Source organism: Euprymna scolopes, chromosome 26, assembly GCF_053919585.1.
Source record: "Euprymna scolopes isolate OS-2025 chromosome 26, ASM5391958v1, whole genome shotgun sequence".
Classification (NCBI taxonomy): domain Eukaryota; kingdom Metazoa; phylum Mollusca; class Cephalopoda; order Sepiida; family Sepiolidae; genus Euprymna; species Euprymna scolopes.
Genome location: NC_136507.1, coordinates 83221290 through 83239429, shown reverse-complemented (window position 1 = coordinate 83239429; position 18140 = coordinate 83221290). Strand labels below are relative to the sequence as shown.

At 32.7% G+C, this 18140-nt stretch overlaps 1 pseudogene across 1 annotated transcript; it reads left to right on the top strand.

The window, feature by feature from the left end:
- The first annotated feature begins 906 nt into the window (after positions 1-906).
- Positions 907-17647, top strand: LOC145247838 (perivitellin-2 67 kDa subunit-like; annotated as a pseudogene). Its single transcript, XR_013863288.1, has 4 exons — positions 907-1053; positions 10703-10869; positions 15474-15770; positions 15841-17647. The product of XR_013863288.1 is annotated as a perivitellin-2 67 kDa subunit-like (transcript).
- The last annotated feature ends 493 nt before the right edge of the window (positions 17648-18140 follow it).

Genomic DNA, 18140 nt, shown 5'->3' with positions numbered 1-18140 from the left:
CATAGTCGTTCATGTTGAAAAGGAGAATAATTTAAAACAAAGTAAATAAATAAATAAAATTAAAATAAACAAAAAAATAACCGTTGTATTTTTTTTTTTCGTGACGTTTATAATGGAACAACCTAGCACCCTCTAACACTATGAACTAGTTAGTTAGTCGAACATTGGCAAAACATTAAATTTTACAAAATGCAAGGAAATTAACAATAACATGAATGTTGGATGAATCTCAGGTAATGAAGCCGGTATCTTCAGACTGTCCGATCTGATAACACCGGAAAGCAATGTATTAAAAGAGAATAGTTTCCTAATAGATCGGGTGGAAGTATTGAACTTGTTATAAGCAGAACAGTTCGAGTATTCTGATGTCTCACGTATTCCACCCTCTTAGTTATCCAAAAAGAAACAAATAAAGAAATAAAAAGGCCACGTTCATTTTGTAAGCAAAAGGAGTTTCTTCTTGTAACTTTCCTCATACGGCCACGAACATTTCTTTACTTTTTTGTCTACATTAGTCACGAAAGCTTCTGATTGGAAAATGTACACTTAACCCGAATATAAGCTGTGTCTATATAAATAAGAACTATCATTCATTTTCCTGTCGGTTGTTCACTGCTCGTTTAAAAGTTGTTTTAGCATTAAGTGAAGTCAAATCCCTTATTTAATCTCGAATCAACAAAAAAAAAAAATAAATAAATAAATAAATAAAAAGAGAGAGAGAAAATGAGACACAAATTTATTCAAAAATTTCCCAATCGTCCGTTTGAATCAAGTTTAAACTCATCTTTTCTAATTGCCCTTTTCTGCTTGCGATTTTCTCATTGCATTGGCCGTTAGACAACTCCGCTGTTCGAAGAACCAGAACTTGCATCGGCGCTTCTTACTTCAAAGAGTACCTGCAGTCAAATGGTATCCGGTCTGCACCAATTTAGGTTGGGCGTGAATATCACAAAGCCCGACTTACTACCTTTGATAGCGGCAGCAGGCAATGGTTTCAAGTATCCAGTTATTGACTTCAGCTATGAGGAAGGAAAAACTTGGCTCTTTGATGGCGTGAGAACAACTTTAACTTTATTATTTATTAATTTAATCTATTATTTTTTAAATTTTGTCCATTGTTGATTTATCATCAGTGGTGTAAATCTATTTAGTACTACGCATGTAAACTTGAGAAAAAGTACACTTAAACTGTGATAACATTATCTGAATGAGCGAAATCATACGACATCAGGTGAAATGCCGTGGCTATCTTGTCTTGCCTTCGTTTATTCATGTAATTTTGACAGATTCCAAGTGTGTTTTCGCAAGTTTACGTGTGTAATACTAAAGAGATTTTAAATCGAATTGATTTATTTAATAATATTTAACAAAAGAACAATTTAAAATCAGTTTGCATGTTTATACAAATTTTTTCTCGCCTTCTGTTCTGGTTGCGACTATTAAAGTCTGCTGAAAATTAATAGATGTTCCACGTAAAAGATGAATTAGTTCGGTTGTCACTAGTTCTATTATTGAGCAGAGCACACAATTATATATATATATATATATATATATATATATATATATATATATATATATATATATATATATATATATTGAGAAAAATAGAAAAAACTGAATGAAATTATTAAAAAAAAATCAACGTTTCGTGCTTATTTCAGAGGACATCTTCAGGATAATTGAAATAAAAATGTAAGAAAAGAAAAAGTCATAGATCGTGCGAAAAAGACAGTTTTTGAACCCTACCCATGTCGGGAAGGACAAACATATGTGTGTGTGTATGGGAAGGTTGGGTTGTTCGATGTTCGATATATATTTATTTTAACGCATTTTTAAAAGTGTATATATAGACATCGAACAACCCAACCTTCCCATACGCACACATATGTTTGTCCTTCCCGACATGGGTAGGATTAAAAAACTGTCTTTTTCGCACGATCTATGACTTTTTCTTTTCTTACATTTTTATTTCAATTATCCTGAAGATGTCCTCTGAAATAAGGACGAAACGTTGATTTTTTTTTTTTAATAATTTCATTCGGTTTTTTCTATTTTTCTCAAAACATAACGTCAACCACCGCTGGTATTTTTCATTCCTTATACATATATATATATATATATATATATATATATATATACGAAACATCTACATGGTAAACAGCTGACGATCCTTGTTTTCTATTTACAAAATTTTAGTTAAGATTTTCTCTTTTCTTCCTTATGTAGTGAAATTCTGTTTTAAAATTGAAGACTTTTGCGAAATCGGCTTATGCAAGTGCTAAGTTTATTTCTATTTAACAATTTTAGTTAAGGCTTTTTTTTTTCATACTTATATAAATGAATTCTCTTTGGTCATTATAAACTTTTTAGAAATCGCATTATGTAGGTGCTAAGTCTGCGATAGGTTAAAGTTAATTTGTTTTCCTTTTCCGGGAATTTAAACTGCATTCTTTATTTTTATTTTTGCATTTTTTATTCAAAGCTTCTTTAGACTATATATATATATATATATATATATATATATATATATATATATATATATATATATATATATATATCAGTGTCGTTCCAGAAGTAATGCCTTCTATTTTTTATTCCGCCTTATTGAATACAAGTGGATTGTAAATTAATTACATTGCTATGATGACTGAACTTATGCATTCATAACCTGAAAATTTCAATCCCTCTGTTGCAGATATTGATTGGATGACACTCTAAGAAAACAACCCCTGTAATGGACGTGTGTTTAATGGCATGAGGGTAACTTTAACTTTATTCTTTATTCTTTGTATTTAAAAAAATTGTCCAATGTTCATTTATCATCAATGGTGCAAATCCATTTAGTATTACGCATGTAAAATTAAGAAACAATCATACTTGAACTGTGTTAACATTATCTGAATGACAAAAATCATACGACATCAGATCAAATTCGGTCGCCGTCTTGTTTTGATTTTGTTTATTCATATAATGTTAAAATATTCCAAGTGTGTTTTCGCAAGTTTACATGTGTAATGATAAAGGGATTTTTAAATAGAATTGATTTATTTAATAATATTTAACAAAACAACAGTTTAAAATCAGTTTACATGTTTAAACAGATGTTTTTCTCGTCTTCTTCTCTGGTTGCGACTATTAATATCCGCTGAAAATTAATATGTTCTGCGTAAAAGATGAATTAGTTTGGTTGTCACTAGTTCAATTATTGAACAGAGCACACAATTAGACACACACACACACACACACACACACACACACATATATTATTATTATTATTATTATTATTATTATTATCATTATTATTTATTCGAGGGTAAACAGTTACATTTGGTCGCTACAAACATCCATCTGTTTCAGTCAATGAGACTTCGTCAGGCGACCCTGAACCATTCGACGCCATAGAAAAAAAGAAAAGGCTGAGCTCTTCAAAAAAAAACTATAAAAGTTGCGAGCTCTCTAAAAAAGAAGACTAAAAAATAGAGAAATCGCATTTCAACCTTTTTGGAAAATGGTTAAAAAATTAATGCAGCTGGATTTACATTTTTTTTTTTTTTTTTTACATAGGCATCACCACATTATCAAGGCCAAGAGGCCACTCAAGGATAAGGGTTAAAGAGTGTACAGTAGAAATTGGACAATATAGTAATCATCAGTAATGAAAATTTGGTAAATTTATAACTTATATGGAACGGCTCATCAATAACTTATTTACGTTAGACTTGAAGACAACCATATTGTAGTCAGCCGGAAAGCAGGAAAACGGAAGACAATTCCACAGGCGTGCAGTTCTAAGAAAGAAGCTTTATTCATGGAATCTACGTTTAGGTTTAGGCACAGATAAAGAGTGGGGGGAATTATTGATAGTGTTTACAGCTAGACGAGTGTTTCTTGTGAAAGTTTGGCGAGGGGGGACCATAGATTGAAGCTCAGTTGAACACTTTCCATGAAAATAACGATACATCAGAGACAAACTCGCAACATCTCTTCTGTGAGATAGAGGTTGCAAGGAAGAGAAAAGGACATCTCATACGAGGCTACGAAGTCTATTTTGAACTCTATCAAGGTAGGACAAGTCCTTTCTAGCAGCTCCTGGCCAGATGTGGCAACAGTATTCCATCCTTGGACGTACCTGGCTCTTATATAGATAGAGAATAGCATCAGCAGTGAGATATCTACCGGAACGATAGAAAGATCCCACCATTTTTCCAGCGGCCTTGGCAACAGATTTGATGTACGAGTTCCATTTAAGATCAGGAGTAATGGTCAAGCCAAGAAGCTTGTCAAAACTTGAGGCCTCCTGAAGACGAGAGCCATTGATTTCAATTGATGCCAGATGTGGATCAGAATGTTGATGATGTAAAGAGAGAAGCTTGGTTTTAGATGCATTAAAAGTAACCAGCCACTCCTTACCCCATTGTACTACGTGCTCAAGATCAGAGGAGAGAGAATTGGAGAGAACTTGGTCGTTTACTGTCTTAGATGTGCTACCATACATGGTAGTGTCGTCAGCATACATAAATGTCTACAAATGATGTAAGGATGTGATTTGGAAGATCATTAATGTAGATCAGGAAAAGAGTTAGGCCCAGGATGGACCCCTGAGGGACACCGGCAATAATACCGTAAGCTTCTGATTTTTGCCCCTCAACTACTACTCTTATGAACCTATCAGAAAGAAATGATTTAATAATTGAGAAGACATTTCCAGCTATACCATAGCTATAGATCTTATGAAGTAAAGCTTTATGCCATACCCTATCAAAGGCCTTAGATATGTCAAGAGCAATTGCCCTAAAAAGGTTGCCTTCGTCGAGAGATTTGCTAATCCTATGAGATATAACTGTAAGCACATCTGCTGTAGATCTAGCAGAACGGAAACCATATTGAGTGTCATTAAGAAGGTTATTTTTGTTGAGATGGTTGATTACTTCTGTATTTAAAACAGATTCTAGCAACTTACTCATGACGCACAGGAGACTTATTGGCCTGTACTGAGAGGAGGATGAGCGATCACCTGAATTCTTAAATACAGGGCATACTGATTAGATTTTCCAGGGAGATGGGAAACTATTCTCCTTAAGACAACGTTTAAACAGTTTTGTAAGTATGGGCGCTAGTTCAGGTTGAAGTTTTTTGAGTACTATAATTGGAATACCGTCAGGGCCAGTTGCTTTACTGGAATCAAGGTTTTGGATTAGCTTGGCAACATCACGTACAGATATACGTATATCACATAGCGTGTTTTCTGATACAGGAGGAAATATTGGGAGTTGGCGGCCTTGATTGCAAAGGGTAGAATTAGCTGCAAAGTTCTTGGCAAAGAGTTTGGCTTTGTCTGATGCTGACGAGATTACCTCAGATCCATTGATAATAGTTGGGATGGAGCACACGCTTCTGTTCAGGATTCTGTTTGCTATTTGCCAAAACTGGTGGGAACCAAGCCGCTGCTCAGCTACTTTGGACTTAACAGATAGAGCATACAACTCTCTTGCATTCTTTATTACTTTCTTACAATGGTTGCTGGCAGTCCTGAAAGCGGCTTTATTTTCCATACATCTATTACGTTGGAAACAGTGGAAAAATACAATATACATTTGAAATGATTCAAGTTTGTCGTGTTTTACCAGAAAAGTGGATTATGTTAGTGGTGGGGGAGTTAAACTAGTCTGTTCACAAGCTATTTTTTTCGTGTCGAAAAAGTAAGGGGGTTGCAAATGTGTTCGTTGGCTCAACAAGTCACGTGACAGGAAAAGATAAAGGTTAGGGGAGGGGGAGTGACTCTAATAAAAAAGAAATAAAGAACTATCTCTATGGTGAAGAATAAAACGTTAAGCGTTTATAGACTCATATATACATATTCACAACGAGACATATATCTATATACATACACACACACACACACACACACACACACACACATATATATATATATATATATATATATATATATATATATATATGCATACATACATAAATACATAAACATACACGCACGGACATACACATAAACAAACATACGCATAGAAATACTAACATACACACATATGTATATACAGGGTATCCACAAAGTCTAGCTACTTAATGTAGCCAGACTTTGTGGGCACCATGTAGATTATGTAGCCAGACTTTGTGGACACCCTTTAGATTATGTAGCCAGACTTTGTGGACACCCTTTAGATTATGTAGCCAGAGTCTGTGGACACCATTTAGATTATGCAGCCAGACTTTGTGGGCACCCTGTAGATAATGCAGGCAGACTTTGTTGGCAACATGTAGATTATGCAGCCAGACTTTGTGGGCACAATGTAGATTATGTAGCCAGACTTTGTGGACACCCTGTATTTAAATAAATAATTTTAGAATATTAAATTTATAAAATTAAATTATTAGTGAATTATATTTAAATTTACGATCAAAGACCATTATGGAGTTATTATGAGAATTTAAAATTTAATCGGGATACATATAAATGTACACATATGCGGATATGCAAATGCGAATGTGTACGCATTTTATTATTATTTACAATTTTTTAAACAATTAACAATTTTTCACATTATTATGTTATATAAGGTGTTAATTTTATCTCATTATTATATGCGTTATATGAGGTGTTAATTTTATCTCATTATCATATGCGCTATATGAGGTGTTTATTAACCCCTTATTATATGCGTTATATAAGGTGTTAATTTTATTTGTTATTAATTGGGTTAATGCGAGACAGAATGAGCACATTATTGGACAAGAAACTATCATACATCAAATAAAACACATTCAAAGAAAAAATACATATTAAAAAGTGAAATAAATATAATTATTATAATCGTTTGAATCTAACAAAAAATAAACATCGCAATTTCACAACTTATCTTATAGAAGCTTCCATCTTCTCTGCATAACTATTAGGGATCGTTTTAGCTTGATTCAATACAGCGTTCAATAATGATCAGAAATAAACTGTCGTAATAAGCCAGTGTTCTGTCAGCTCTAGACTCTAGTGTGTCGTTTTTAGGGATATAGAGTGTGGGGAGGGGTACTGAGAATAAAATCGTCAAATCTTTTTTTATGCTAGCTGTACCCGGCCACGCGTTGCTGTGGCTCGGTTTGTTAAAATGGAACACATTCCTCAAGAAAAATACATTTTTTATTGTTTATTTACTTTTAATATTTTCTGCAATTTTTTTCCTCCAAAAAACATTCCCTTTTTACAATATGCCCTTTTTAAAAAAAAAAAAGAAAGTTAGCAGTAAACGTTTCTTTTTGCAAACAGAATGTTTATTATAAAACGAAAAGATGAATGTTTATATGAACACTATTAATAGTTAGGGGAAAGTAGAGGATTTTTTTTTAATTGTGCCCCTCAACGAATACAATGCAAAGAATAACGGTGCTTCTACACTTTATTTCCGAAATTGGGGACGCAATTTTATTTGACGCACCTTCTGTGCAAATCCTGGTTAAATTTAAACTGTATAACGATTGCCGTTAAAACAAAAAATAAATAAATAAAAAACAATCCACTTTCCCGTTAAAAACGAAAATTACAATCATTTAAATTAATTTGTTGTTGACCTTTCAGAGTTGCTTTAATTCAAATTAACGTTTCCAAATATTTATTTGTTCGAAGAAAAAAACACAAAAAAAAGAAAACTATTTTATAAAAATCCAATGTTGCTTTTATTCTTTTATTTGCTTGTCAAATGGCGCCCAGTTTAAACCATGATGAATGTGTCATGTAATTTTTTCAATGAAACGGGTTTCGGAATAGACACCACTAATCTCCCCATGTTAAGAACGGGTTTAGGAATAGACGCCCCTAATCTTGTCAGCGTACCCGAAAACCTAATGAAGTTGACATGTGTAATGTGAACGATGAGTTTGACGTAATGTAATAATGTACCGAATTGAAAAAGAAAGGAAAAGTCGATTTCAGTTGCATTTTTACCACAACTGTAAAGCATTTCATTCTATGCAAATGTTGCCTAACATAGTTTAATAATGTTCATAATATTTAATTATAAATAATAATTAGGTTTGGCAGTAAATTCCTAAACTCATTTCACACTAAGTAATTTAGGTGACTGAAATAGGAATTGAAAGATTAAGGACCAAATTTCCCGTAAGTGAAAGAAAGTGTGTGTACACGTGGGGCCAAGAAAAAAGTTATGGCCGAAGCATGAAATAACACATTTTTTTTTAAAGTATTAACTGGGGAAGGATTGTAGTTAAAACAAAGAATAAATAAATGAAAAAAGAACCGACTCAGTTAAATGTATTTGTTGTTGACCTTTCCAATTTGCTTTGATAAAAAAAGACGTATCCAAAATTTATTTGTAAGAAAAAGAAAGAAAAAAGTATTTTATAAAAATCCAATGTTGCTTGAATAACGAAATACTTGTTTTGAAATTATAATTTGTCTACGCAATTTACGGCGAGCTTATTAACGCAGTTTAATGTAGAAGTTCACTAAATCCAACGTAAAAATCCAGTTAGAAATAAATCTAAGTTTTCTTGATATAATTCAAAGATAATTAGTAGAGTAAAGTCCTAAGGTAATGTAGTAAATATTACCAAAAAGAAAAGACCTTGTTTGTGCAAAAAATAGCATCGGTAATGAAATTCATTTTGCTAAGACTTATAGCGTAACGATGTTAACAATCGCAATGAAATCGGAAAAATAAGAACATGGAAGAAACGGAACGAAAGCATACGAAACGCAGTAAAACGACACAAAGGTTTTTCGAGATGCATATAGAAATGCATTCTTTACATTTTTATATGTAGTATTTCTCGATCCGAGTTGGTAAATATTTTAAAGCACTAATAAATTGATTTGTTAGTAATCGAGATTGATATGGTCGTAATCGCTTTAGGTGAAAATTTGATATTTTACATTTTGTACTTCAATAACGGAAAAAATAATATTTAACTCTGTAATCGGAGAAATGGGAACAGAAAAAGAAAGCATTGAACGAAACGAAACGAAAGTAAATGTAAAGGAAACGATGTATTATATGTTAATGGAAAAAAGGAAAAGAAAAGGAATCACTCAGGAAACCTTTTTTTTCCTAGCGTAATAATGTTTCAAAATAAAGTGTAAATAAGCAATGTATAATTAGGCGTGGTGCATTTTCCGCAATAGGAATATTTCAGTTTTTGTATGCCAATGCAAAAACGATTATCAAGCAAGTGTAAAGATAATAGGCCTATAGCACACCTCAGATAATGTGCTGCAGTTTGTGCATATTACATTTGCATGTAATGCATTGAGTTTTTATCCTATTAAGGCCAAACTCAGAAGGTAAAAATGACTTCATTTTATTTATATAGATAGAAGATAGAAGATAGATAGAAGAAGATAGATAGATAGATAGATAGATAGAAATAGAAGAAGATATAGATAGAAGATAAATTGAAGAAGATAGAAGAATAGATAGAAGAGAAGAAGAGAAGATAAGTATGCGAGGCAAAGTGAGTGCATTTCTCGTCAAGAAACTGCTATACATTAAGTAAAACACAATCAAATAAAAAATATAAATTAAAAAGGGAAATGAATTAAGTATATGATAAAAGAGGCGCAATTTTCCCCTCTGGACGAAACTACTGTAGGTTGGCAACAACGGATGGCATATAAAAATTTATTGTGTTTACACCATTAGCCATTACATTGTTTAACTATAGAACGCAATTTCATACACATTATTTCGTAATATCAAAACATTATAGTTATTTCGATGAGCGCCACGTTCATCATCGTCGTAATCTACAGAGGAAGTAGCTAGATTTTCACCCTCACTTCGCCAACTCCTCTTATTTTTACCACCTACATTTTAGACAAATAATGATTTCTCACTCAGTAATCCGGTCAGGTGGTTGAGAATTTAAATTTCAAAATTCCGCTATTCAGTTCGATCCCTCAGTTCAGTCTCGAAAGACAAAGGATACCCCTGGAGGGGCAGTTGCGCGCGTAATTGTGAGGCAAGAGTCGCGCAATCCCTAGCTACACCTCTCCTTAATTGACACTGTTTGTGTCCAGTGGCAAGGAGAACACCAGGAAACAATGCCGAGATAAGCAGAGAGCACATATAGATCCTGGACGTCCTAAACGGTCACCCATTTAGTACTGACCAGGTTCAACGTTGCTTAACTTCGGTGATCCAGCGGGAACCGGTGTGTCAACGTTATTATGCTGTATTCGGTCATTTCACCATTAACGAACAAATCGCCATTGTAAAACATGCCGCTATTTCTGTGCATACACATTATGACATTATTTCTTCACATTTTGTCTAATTAATATTAGCATTTGCATCTAATAAAAAATAAAATGAATATCGCAATTTCACAACTTATCTTCTTGAATCTTCCAGCTTTAACACATAACTGTTAGAGATCGTCTTAGTGTGATTAAACTATGCGTTCAATAAGAATTTTAGAAACGTCGAAACGTAGTGTATCGTTTGTAGGGATATGGGGTTGTGTGTGGATGTGGAGGATAGAAATGTCTGACGTTTTATTTATGCTATATTTGAAATATTCTCAATGCATAACCATTTCCGTTTCTATGAATTCACTTGTTTTGTGTTTGTTTTTATTTTTAAATGTAGGTTACTTCTGAACTCATTCGAAAATGATCCCGTTCATAAAGTATTTTGGAAGACACTATTTTCCAAAACTCTATTTTGGCGGTACTTTGCAGTTTTATTTCGAAACCAAGAAGGATTATCAGCACTATTTGTCGGACAGTGCCTTAGAGACGGAAGTGCGTGCCACATTTTTAAACTTTCTGAAAGCGAGCGGAAGTTACGAAGGCCCGTTTAAAGGAGTGGACCCATATTTCACCAGGAGCACTAACAAGATTATCAGGTAAATGCTATAATTGTTTTTATGTTTCTTGTTATAAAAATCAGTAACTACTCTACATGCGATTCTAATTTTATGTCATGCATATGTTTATAGGTTACGAAAGTGACCCTAATAAATACTTTAGGTTCTTTGAAGATTTTTAAACACACTATTTCTTAAAATTTTATTTTGGCGGTACCTTACAGTATTATTTGAGAACTAACATCTCTTAATGCCGCGGGAAATCGAAGAGAGCCATAAAGGCGGAAGCCAGTGTTTTATTTTTTATCTTTCTGAAAGGAAGCGGAAGTTACTCGAAGTAAAAACACAGGACAAAAATTTCATAAATAGCACCAAGATTTTTATCAGGTAAATGGGCAGATATATTTTGATGTTTCTTGTTTAAAAAAATAATCATCGATAATTATTCTGTATACGATTCTAATTTTTTGTTATATAGATATGTGTTGTGTAGAAAAGTAATTTTTCTTGAAGAAATATCCTGTGAAAATAAACAAGTAGATTTGTTTGCTCTTGTTATTCAATAATATCGAGGTTCGTAAAATATGCTTATATATTTTTTATTCATGCAAATTTCGTATTTATGATTATAGAGCCAATTCTCTATTGAATATTATATTTTACCTAATATATCCTACTGATGTTTCTGGCCTCGGTCAGTGGAGGAGAAGTCCTTCTAGATTGAGGCAGTTTTTATTTTTGTTCCTTTCCAAAGTGCCCCTTTTGGAGGGAGCTCAATTTTCCCCACATTAAAAACCGACCCCAAGAAATACTTTAGGTTCATCGAGTATTTTGGAACACATTATTTCTCTAAGGTCTATTTTGGCTGTACCATACATTATTATCTGGAAACCAAAAACGATTATTATCGAGGAAAATCGGACAGAGCCGTAAAAGCAGAAGCCAGTACCTCATTTTTTTACTTTTTTAAAACGAGCGGAAGTTACTCCCACGCAGCAAAAACAGTGGACAAAAATTACATAAATAGCACCAAGATTTTTATCAGGTAATTGGGCAGATATATTTTTGATGTTTCTTGGTTAAAAAATAATCATTGATAACTACTCTGCGATTCTAATTTTATGTTATGCAAACTTGTGTTGGAAGAAATAAATTTTTGTTGAAGAAATATTTTGTGAAAGTACTTTTGTTTGCTTTTTTTTTTTCCACAATTTGCGAATCGAATAAAGCCGCCGAATATTTTTAAGACTAAACTCCATAAAAAATATTATAATATGCAACTACTCTAAATAATAATATATGTATGATTATACATGTATATAATATGCTACGCTCGGTCTTTCCTTAATAGTTAATGCTAGTTTTTTCAGATAGAATGCACGTGTGTCTGCGTTACTAGTTTGTTAGCGCTATAAGAAAAGATTCACCACAACCACTATAAACATGTATTCAATATTTGGTATAGAATAATAATGGTGAATGTCAGTGGGACAGTTGTGCCTGGCGTTTTTTAACTACTGCTGCAATATATGAACGAATGTGAGAGACAAACTCTTAACTTTTTTCAATATTTTAAAGTCTTTCACGTTTTTATTTTTTTATGTTTTCTAGATTACACATTCCCAGTTCACATAAGTACGAAGTTAGGAATTGCAATAAGATTTCGATAGCTTTTTTTTACTTAGAGTTGGAATTGAGTGGTGTCATCATGATTAAGAAATTAAATGTTTTTATTAAAAAAAATTAAATTAAATCGCTTCTAGCTATTATCTCTTCGCGGCACACCAGTAATCATTCTGCAGCACATTAATGTGCCGCGACGCAATGGTTGGGAATCACAAGCATTACTCGATATACAAATGAATACATATTTTACCATCAGTGTGTATCCCGATAATTAAAAGGCTGGCTTAAGCTTAAAACAGCAAACAAACATTCAATGAAGGCTAATGCAGATACGAGCGTCAATAAAACAATCCTATGTTGCTAGAATTGCGGGTAGACGTGCAAGACGCAGGCGGTTTAGAAGTGACCGTCTGGCACGTGTTGCTAGTTCTTGTCTTCAATGTGATCAGTTCTAATCACGCTATCTTGTGAGGTTGTAATTAGGGATTCAGTTTCTCTGTTTAGGCTTCATTTTTGTAGCCATGTCCTAGTGTTTGTGTTAGTCTCATTTTTGTCATCCTTATGAATCGTCCGTGTAGCAGTTTCTCTTCCTATTTATTATTTCATGTATCTGCATAAAATTTTAACGAGATAAAAAAAATTATGTATTGATCTGCAATATTTACTTCCAAAGTGCTTAATAGGTGAGTAGGATTTAGTAGTAAGTTATGAAATTAAACAATTCGGCCATACAGAATGCTCCGCATTTTGTGACTGTTAGGCATTAGCCTGAAGGGTTCTCATGAGAATGAAATGCGGAAAATTCTGTGTAGCATAAATATTTTCATAACTTATATATATATATATATATATATATATATATACATATACATATATATATATATATATATATATATATATATATATATATATATATTAAGCTGGACGTCTGTGTGTGTGTCTGGTCACGAATAGGCTCCAATATTGTTGACTATTATAGAAAACTGATCACATATAATGATAGAAGATGTATCGAGACACAGGAATAGGTATGATTGATTTGGAATAATGATGATTCATTAAAATTGTTGGGTCTGCGTTCGCGCCTGGTCCACAAAGTATGGACATAAAAAATTAAAAAATTAAAAAAAAAACTTTTACAAGTGTTTTTGATATAGATGTACATAATAATACTTTGATAAGTATGTTTTAACTTAAATAGGGATGATATAATAAAATTGTGAAGTCTGCGTTCGCGCCTGGCCTCCATAGAATGGAAATAGGCACAAACTTTAATAAAGACTTTTCATATCTATCTGCGTAAGTATACTTTGATAATGATGTTTCAGTTTGAAGAAATATGGTATAATAAAATTATGGGGTGTTTATTCGCGCCTGACCTCCATAGAATGGAAATATGTCACAAAGTTTAACAAGGTTTTTTAATATAGATCCACAGAATGTTGTGATAAGAGTTTCAGTGTGAACAGGTATGGTATAATAAATTATGGGGTTTATCTATTTTATTTTTACTTTCATTATATTTTACTTTGGTGTTGATACCCCCAAATTCGAAGCTATCTCTTTACAAACCTTCCTTTTCATAACCTATCATACTTTCATAAATCAGAGTTCATTTTCTCTAGGCTGTTTTTTAACCCAATCAACGACGGGTACTTTTGCTAGTGTATATATATATATATATATATATATATATATATATATATATATATATAATGGGTATTATAGAGCCGATACAGATGTAATACATAGCACAAAGATTACGTTATAGTTTACACTCGGTAAGCATCAAATCAAGATGAGGGAAGCTAGGGATATGATAATTACAACTGACTGTATATATACATCAGAAAAGCTTATGAGGAGGAGTTTACTAATCAAGGAAAAGCAAATTCCAAAACCAAATTTAAATATAGTCATTTATATTTTAATCCCAACCACATGAAAAAAAGCTCAATACATTCACTGAGAATAGTAGAGCTTAGGATAAATAATAAGAAGAACAGAGTTGTAAAATAGAAATTTACGAAAAGGTTTTTTTTTTATTCGCCAGAATACTACAAAGCTGGATGCTCCTTAATCCGCGGAGTTTCAAAGAATGCTATTTCTTTAAAAAAATTTACATGACTTTCTGACTATTTCGCTAACAATATTTTCCTCTGATGAGAAGAAATAGCATTCTTTGAAACTCTGTGGATTAAGGAGCACACAGTTTTGGAGTATTCTGTCAAATAATAACAACTTTTTGTAAATTTCTACTTTACAACTCTTTTCTTATCACATTAAAATACAATCTGCTCATATATATATATATATATATATATATATATATATATATATTTAAAGGGGGTTCGAACAGTAGTCTAAAGAGCAGATTGTTTTTTAATGTGATAGTAAAATTACTAATTTAATTAAAATACAAGAAAAAAATTGCTCGTTGTAATGCAGATATATAATAAGCTCGATAGACAAATATCCTAGAGCTACTTTAATATTTAGTAATGTGATTGATAGTTTTAGATTCAAATTAGAACTAAAAATTAAAAATCTGTTTCATAAGAAGGAGCACAACAAAGCCAATAATTTGTACGATCGTTTCGGAAACGATGTTTTTATTGCGATAGACATTAAGTCATGGACAATAATTTTGACATATAGTTTTTTTTAAACAAAGTCTCCTTATCAGCAAAAGTATTGGGTGTTTATATATATATATATATATATATATATATATATATATATATATATATATATATATATATATATATATAAGACACCATAAATAAACCTATCATTTTTTAAGTAAGGCAGATGTATCTTTTAATTGTTCGCCTTTTGAAAAATGTAATTATCGTCAAAGCATTCATTTGGGTGTTGATTGTTAGCTTATAAATGCATGAAGCATTCGTGGATTCATATATATATATATATATATATATATATATATATATATATATATATATATATATATATATATATATATATATATATATACATTCTAATTTGTTTATTTTTAGGTGTTATGGAGGCAATACAAACCTTTTGGCTAAAGGTGGAATAAGCCATTGGCAGTCTACTATAAGTAAAATCCATGGATTGTTGGTGGCCAACTGAAACCTATCAGTGACCTTATTGAAGATACGACAAAGAGGAAATCCATAGAAAAAGCTACTCAAAGTCAAACAGATGAGGCTTATATAGATTCTTTGATGGATCTTAAATTGGGTCACCAAAAATATGCACGATTCTATCAACAGATATCTGCTTATAAAGACCAGGTGAAAACTCCGAATGCAAGTGACCATAAAACTCGATAACATTTTGGAAAACGAACTGAGGATACCGTCATGGTTTCTGAATAATTATAAACTGTGCTTTAAGTAGACACCAGATACTGATAGCGGACAGTACGACAGCGGTTCCGGACGATATTTCTGTGCAGAAATTGGATCCATGACGCCTTACTACAAAGACGATACCAACGAACTTGGACATGGTTGTCGCATGCAGTGGGGAATCCAGAATCCGGAAAATGTAAAGGAACATTTGCTCCGACAAATAAAACTCTGCTTCCGCTCGCGGCCTGATAGAATTAAGAGTCAATGTACTGATGGAGCTGTCGGAACGTTCTGTGCATCTGACAATATATTTACCCGGAATACAGAGACAATACTGATAGGCGTGATAGTGACTGCAGGATACAATGGCGTCTCGTGGTTCCTGATGATGCCCTAATTTGGTATCGTAGCCTGAAACTATGTCTTGAGTGGTATACTGTTGCAGATAAAGATCAGTGCAGAGGAAAAGCACATGGATTACTGTGTGCCACGAACGACAGTTGGACAACAGTGTATCGAGATAATACTGATCGTAGAAATGGTGGCTGTTACATGCGTTGGGGAATAATTACAAGCTAAAATGTTAACGCAACTAAAATCCTATGCGTTCGTAACAAACATCGAACGAATGACGTCACCTAAACTAGTAAGCTTATCTGATTCAATTTCTGATTGTCTTTATTATTATAAAATCATTATTAGAAATAAGTGTTTATATACCGTAAAACAGTCAAACTAAACCAATTAAAAATATCAAATGACCTTGTGTCAGACTAACTTGATTCCAATGTTGAATGATTTAAAAGAACGTTTCTGAATTTTTGAAATGAAGATTGGTTATTCGTATTATTTGGATTCATCGGGTTACTGTTCTCATCTTGAGTGTGATTTTCACAACGTTTCGTATCTGAAATTCTGAAATTCTGTCCAAATTTCCGAGTTTGACAGTAACATTCCCGAGTTCGACACGATACACCCGAAGAAGGTCGGAGATTACATCAACCGAAACGTTGTGAAAATCACAATCAAGATGAGAACAGTAGTCCGATGAACCCAAATAATACGGATAATAAGTTACATAATTTGAGGAACAAACAGCTGCTTTTGAGGGTGGAACTAAAAGTTAGTGTGGGGTAGGAAAGCAGAGACTGTTGTGTGCTATAGTCAATCGTTGGACAGCAGTCTATCGAGATGATACTGACCATAGACTGGGTGGCTACCGCATGCGCTGGGGAATATATACAAGCTAAAATGTTAACGCGTAGAAAAAAAAACTGTGTAGTCGTAACAAGAATGACGTCATTTAAACGCGTAATCTTTTCCGATTCAATTGCTGCATTTATTTAACTTCCGATTGTATTTTCTTCTTATTTATTATTCAAAGAGGTGTTGATATGCTGTAAAATAGTCAAACTAAATAAATTTAAAAAATCAAATGATCTTGTGTCTTGTAGGATTAGGTTGATTCAAATGTTGAATGATTTTTTTTAAAAAGTCACATAATTTGAAGAACAAACAGCTGTTTCTGAGGATGAGTAAAACATCAGGAGTAATATCTTAAATCATTTTTATGACGAATAAGAATATCAGCAGAGTAGATGCTGAATCGTTGCAAACGTTTGTGTGTAAAAATAAGAAATGAGCGAATTTGAGCAAATAACTCCAGAGTTTGAAAAGCAAGAAGGCAAATCTATCTTCCCAGCCTCTGACACTACCTTCCTCGTCGCCATCTTTAATAGGCTTTAAATCTAAAATATGTGATGATGAAATGATAAAAAAATCTTTACTTTGTAATCATGTAGAAACAACCAATCAATAAAATCTTATCATGTTTCATAAAGATTTGATTGTTTTTTTTTTGTTGTTGTTGTTTTGTTTTTATCACAACTTTTGTTTATAACAAAACTAGCAGAATACCCGTACTAACAAAAAGGCTAAATGATTTTAATTATTTTGAGACGAAGGGTGGTGTCAATTTGCACAAAACCATTCTCCCAATCATTAACTCCTCCTTTCTATAGCTAGGTTTAAGGGCAATAAAATATCTGGTTTGTACCAACTCCATAATATACCTGGATACCCCAGACTTTAGGAGTGCATTTGAGACCAAAAAAGACCCGGATTTAGTATATAACAAGAGATTTGATTGCATGTAGCATTTTTTTACTAGCGGAATTGCGTTTATTCAAGTTGAAGATAACGGTTAAAGAGATTGGACGTAGAATACCACAATGCTAGGGTTGGAAACAGCCGTGAATTGGAGAGAAGATTTTTTAAGAGAAACTGATTATCCAAGAGGGTGGTTCAATAAGTTTTTTACATTAGACTTGAAGACGACCGGTTATG